Below are 6,000 nucleotides of genomic sequence, written 5' to 3'. Positions count from 1 at the left end.
AATGGGCTCTTGTAGAGAAGGGCTCCATTCCACAGCTCAGAACATGGAAATCGATATTCTCATGACACTAACTTGGTACAGGTAAGGCCACAAATACTCCATGTAGGAAGGACGGTGTCTCCTGGTAATAACGCTATTTCACGTGGAGGCCTGGAGAGTGCACGATCGCAAGATATGCCTTCCTTTGGAAATTATGACAGCTTTCTCTAGAAAGGATACCCCTCCCCCCCCCCCCCCCCCCCCCCCGGTATGAATGTTCCTAATTGCTGCAAGTGGAGGTGACAACACAGTATTTTCTGAAGAAAGAACAGCGAGACCCTGGGCTGAGAGTCCCAGAGGGCCCGTGCGGGCGCCTGGCCGCTCAGGAGGGAGTGCACTAGAGTCCTCTCACCGGAAACGCTCTTGGCCTTCATCTTCATCACTCATACTAGACGCAAAGCTTTCAGTTTCCCGCTTTTTCAAGTTTCACATTCCCCTCTCTAGGATCGTGAAGAAGTGTTACTGCTGGATTCTGGGGAGTCATCTTGGTAAGAGGTGTCCCAGGCGCCAGCAGGACGTGGCACGTGCCCTCGGCCCACAGTCACCTGGTGGCCAAGCAGGCAGGCCCTCGCTGGGGAGGAACTGATATGTCGTCAGCGTTTTCCAATGAAACTTGAAAACTGACATTGTTTTCATTTTCGTTTATGTTTTCCCAAGACTCAAACTCCCATCTGGCCAGTTTCCAGGTAGAATTTTCATGAGGTTGGCTTTCGAGTCCTGGAAAGACTAAACGAAAATGAAAACAATGTCAGTTTTCAAGTGTCCCTTCTGCACGTCACAGACTGACGCTCGCCTGTTCCACACGCCACATGCTCACTGAGCTTAAGGTCTCGGAGTCTTTCGTGCTTTCCTGGAGAGCTGTGCGCCCCCCCCCCCCCCCATAACTTTTTAAAGTTGTAGAATAACGGCGATGTTCAACTTTTCCATCTCGTGGCCACATAAGCTAATTACTAACATCATGCGGCACACCAAAAAATAGACTACACTTCTGCTGATCTGACAAAAAAAGAAGGTATAATTTTTATTTTATATTTTAAAGATTTTTTTATTGGTTATTTTAGAGAGCTAGGAAGGGAGAGGGAGAGAGAGATAGAAACATCAATGATGAGAGAAACATCGTTGGGCTGCCTCCTGCACCCCCCACACTGGGGATCGAGCCCACAGCCCAGGCATGTGCCCCGACCGGGAATCTAACTGTGACCTCCTGGTTCATAGGTCAACACTCAACCACTGAGCCACACCGGCCAGGCAAAAACAGGTGTAATTTTGATTCCTTCACACCAGATGGCCATTGTAGTGCAGGCCGTTGTCATTTTTTTACCTGACAGTCTACGGGGAAAGAGGTCAGAGCCCCTGACTAAAGAGTCAGCATTGCCTGTTCTAAAAACCCCTGTGGCACGCGGGGTGAAAATCGCTGGCAGAACTTTAACCAGTAACTTACTGAAACGTGCACCAAAAACTTGGCAAAAATCTTGTCTCTTAAATTCTTGCCGATGTTATCAGAAATGCCATCACCGAATCGGCAGGAAAGAGAGTGACAGCAGATAAAGGTCTCCTGAGTAACCCCACCCCTGCCACTCACACCCCCTCTCTCTCTAGAAACACGGTCACACTTTTTCTCTGCCCCACCCCCCGCCCCCTCCCCGCTGAAACAACAAGAACGCTCCAATGAAGGAAGAAGGATGCGGCCGCGGAGAGAGGGGCCCGAGCCCGGCTCTATCTCCAGGAAACAAATGTGAGGGCAGATAAGCGAGTTCAGTGAGAAGCAGCAGAAGGCGCCGCAGGAAGAAGTCTGAGCAGCAGAATGGCCCACGGAAAACGGGCGCTTAATGGGAGGAAGCAGGCCCGGCCTTCAAGGCAACGAGCAACAATAGAGGCCCCTGGGCTTCTGGGCTTGGAAGTGACGCCGCACAGAACAAACCTCAGCAGCCTTCGCTCTGAACGGGTCTCCTCCGGCTCACACTTCTCCCGGTGCCTCCGACGGCAGCCTCTGCACCTGCATCTCATTAGAAAGTGCTGCCCACACCCTCGTCTGTGTTTAATATATTGTTACCGCATTCAGAGAAGGAGGGAGAGGGAGAGAGAGGGAGAAGCATCCATGACGAGAGACAATCATGGACCGGCTGCCTCCTGCACGCCCCCCACTGGGGATGAGCCCACAACCCGGGTGTGTGCACCCTGACTGGGGCGTGAACTGTGGCTCCTGGTTCATAGGTCGATGCCCAGCCACTGAGCCACACCGGCCGGCCCCACCCTTGTCTTAAGTGACCCAGAGAACACGGCTTTCCTTGCAGCTCCCCAGCCTGCACCCCAGGAGGAGGATAGTCACCTGGTGCCAGTGCCTGGACACAGGGCTGGGCCTGTTGCCTCAACTACACACACCTGCTTGCCAGTCCCTGTTCAGTCACTGGGCCCAGGGCTGGGCTGCAGGGTTTATTTCAGAGAGAGAGAAAGGGAGAGGGAGAGGGAGAGAGAAACATCAATGATGAGAGGGAATCTTGGATCAGCTGCCTCCTGCACGTCCCCCACTGGGGATCGAGCCCACAACCTGGGCATGTGCCCCATCCCTCATCGCCTTATTCCCCCCCTTCCCCCCCTCACCCCCCCTCACCCAGCCATATGTGCTGAATTACCATTTGTCCTCTATCTGCAGAGACCTGCTCTCCTAAGTATCTCTGCTTGGCCTCCTTCATTGTTCCTGGCCCAGAATTTCACCCACTTTCATCCTGGGAAAGCACAGCGGTTACTCTCGAAGGAGTCACCCCTCCTCCACCCTGGTGGCTCTGCCGGGACCAGCCCCATGCCAGCCCCGGGGGTGGGGCGCCGCTGTGGCCGGGAGGGAAGGCACACTGACTTCACTGCACGGCACGGCACCCAGACCAGGCCGATGGCCTGGCACAGTGACACTCTGTCCTCATGTCTCTTCCCTCAGATTCCATGTTTTTCCAGTAACCGCGGCGTAGATGCTGCTACACAGCGAAGTAAATACAAATGCCCCGGGCTGTCTGTGTGCTTGGGAGAATCAGGGCACAGATGCTTCTTATACTGAACACAAACCCCACGTGTGTCTGCTCGGGGCCTCCTGCTCCGGGCGCAGAGCGAGACGCGGCAGAGACGCTGGATCGCCAGGTTTATCTGCTGTCCCTGCCCGGCGATGTTTTCCTTTTCCCATGAGAACTGTCCCTCCTGGTGGAGCCCCACGCCCCTTGCTCTGACCAGCTGCCAGGCACACGCACGAGGGACCCACGTCATGCCTGTGCGAGGCGAGGAGAGAGACAATGCCTGGACCTTCCAGACGTAAACAGACAGCGCCTGCTCCAGCCTCGGCCCCATGGGGCCTCGAAAGGCCTGCGCCCAGTCGTGGCCGATGGTTGTGTCTCCGCCTGGAGCACTGAGCCCGGAGACGCCGCAGCATCCCCGTGTCTGCGAGCGATGTCTCCTGAGTGCAGTCTTCGCCACCTGCCTCAGGTAACGGAGCTGCTCCCCCAGCGCCCCTCCCAGCCTCCTGGCCCCGACCCCGAGGAAAGGGCGAGTCACTTTGTTTGCAAGCTGTGCTGTGTCTCCGCAAAATCCTTCCCCACCTTTCACATGCTTGAGAAACAGCCTTGGAGCCATGCTGCCTCCTAAATACATCTCCTACCAAAGTACCTTCTTAATATGATTCAGAAACACATCTAACGCACAGAACGGATAACGACCCACTTGCAGGACCAGAGAAATGTTCCATGACATGTCCAGCGCGTTTGCCAGTATGAAAACCACACGAGATCTGTATACGTGTGGTATGCGCTTAATTTAATCCCGGACTTGTAATTACTCCTAATCTTATTTGAGAGGGACGATGTACGGGTACAAGAGTCATCGTATTGTGCAAGATGGATAAAATGGTGCTAATCTGGATATGATTAGGGAGTAAATTACATAACAAGCACACAAATACTGTCGAATTACATTAACTTTGAATCATCAGTGAATACTCCGTACATAGAAATTGATCTGAGCTCCAAACAGCTGAATGATTCTGTGGAGAAAAAGAAAAAGTCAGGGTTGCCCAGCGGGTGTGGTTCAGCAGTTGAGTATTGACCCATGAACCAGGAGGTCACGGTTCCGTTCGCTGTCAGGGCCTATGTGCCCGTGGTGTGGGCTTGATCCCCAGTAGGGGGCATGCAGGAGGCAGCTGGTCAATGATTCCTCTCATCATTGATGTTTCTATCCCCCTCTCCCTCTCCCTGAAATCAATAAAAACATACTTTGAAAGAAGAAGAAAAAGGCAAGGCTAAGATGAAGAAGACAATGAAAAGGAGACGGCTTTCCAAAAAAAAGCTTGAAAAAAGAGGATAAAAGAAATCACTAGATTTCTTAAAGTGAAAAGATCAATAACCTACACACAAGGAATATGTGAATCATTCAAGTTGAAAGGAAAAGAGTATTAAGAGTCTCCATAGCTTCCACATAAAGAAAGTATATGTAACCACACAGAATTGAAATTTCATAACATAAAGCAAGTCGCTATGGCCCTGGTTGGTGGGTTCAGTTCCCGGTTGGGGCACATTCCTAGGTTGTGGGTTAAATCCCCAGTCAGGGTGCACACAGGAGGCAACCGATCTATGTTTTGCTCTCATCTCTCTTTCTCTCTCTCTCTCTCTCTCAAAGTCAATAAAAACACATATTCTTGGGTGAGAATTTAAAAAACAAAAGAGAATCAATATGAATAGAAAGTGATTTGTAAATGATTTAGTAAATACGTGTATTGCATAAGAGCTGTAGAATAAATTAAAACTTCTGGCCGCAAATTCGTGGACCGTGTAAAACCCTCAGATCTGTGTGACTCAGCGATGCTGTTACAGGTCTCTTGCCATCGGGTTTCTGGAGCGTCTCTGGAGCGGATTTTAGTGACAGCCAGAGCCACATCCACGTTCTCCCTGCGTCTGTCCGTGAGGCACTCCGGATGCAGGAGAGCCAGTTAGAGAGATTAGGAGGTCAGTCGCCTTGGCAGCATGTCAGGCGGCAAAGAACCAGGGATGCACTTCCTTTGTCTCCACCCCTGAGGCCTGGGGTCTTCGGAGCAGCCGCTCCTGCATCTCTGTCACTCTGACGCTCCTCGTTGGTTTCATCACAGGCATCTTTTTGCAGCTCCTGGTCCATGAATATGGTGCCAAGGGACTCAATTGTCAAATCACTTGCTTCTCAGGGGCTTACTTCGTTCAATATGGTAGTAAAGAATCATCTCCCTCTGATTTCAGACATAGTTTTCCTCAGACTCTAGAGTGTAAGAGAGCCTTCGAATGTAGCAAAACAGGGACAAAAACAAGCTAGAGCTCAAGAGATCTGATTTCTTACTGCCCTGGAGAATCCAGAAGGATAAAATTTTAGTGGACATTTTTCCTGCATTAATTCTGATACATCCTTTTTCAAACATTTTCAGGTCTCAAACCTACAAAGTCAGTATCTGAATTCAATTACTATCTTACATACTTATTTGTAGTTTAAAGTTTTAAGCATTATCTATATATATAAAAGCCTAAGCGACTGTTACCACCGGAGGACCGGACGATAGCTATGACACACCCTGACCACCAGGGGGCGGACGCTCAACACAGGAGTGCACTCCCACAGCCAACTCCCACAGACAGCCAACCTGGCACGGTCCCTCCCCCAGGCCGGCTGGCCCTCATCGGCCCCAATCGGGACTGGGCGAGACAGCCCCAATCGGCCCCGATTGCCGGCCAGGCCGAGGGACCCCGCACCCATGCACAAATTCATGCACCAGGCCTCTAGTAGCATAAAAGACTATAGAATGCAAAGAGTCAAAAGACATGTCCCTGGCCCTGGCCAGTTTGACTCAGTGGTTAGAGCATCGGCCTATGGACTGAAGGGTCCCGGGTTCGATTCCAGTCAAGGGCACGTTCCAGGCTCACATTGATATGTCTATTCCCGCCCACTCTCTCTGAGAACCAATGG

At 51.5% G+C, this 6,000-nt stretch overlaps 1 long non-coding RNA gene across 1 annotated transcript in view; it reads right to left on the bottom strand.

Moving 5' to 3' along the window:
• Nucleotides 1-271: 271 nt before the first annotated feature.
• The window catches only part of LOC139014847 (uncharacterized), a 63,028-nt gene continuing 57,299 nt past the window's right edge, over nucleotides 272-6,000 (bottom strand). The window contains exon 3 of the long non-coding RNA XR_011472366.1: nucleotides 272-765. This is a non-coding gene — a long non-coding RNA (uncharacterized lncRNA). The remainder of the gene's footprint in view (nucleotides 766-6,000) is intronic.

Source organism: Myotis yumanensis, unplaced genomic scaffold (assembly GCF_028538775.1).
Source record: "Myotis yumanensis isolate MYYU_CA2020_CCGP unplaced genomic scaffold, mMyoYum1.0.hap1 SCAF_8, whole genome shotgun sequence".
NCBI lineage: Eukaryota > Metazoa > Chordata > Mammalia > Chiroptera > Vespertilionidae > Myotis > Myotis yumanensis.
The sequence above is the reverse complement of the archived record's forward strand: the minus strand, read 5'-3'. Positions and strand labels throughout refer to the sequence as shown.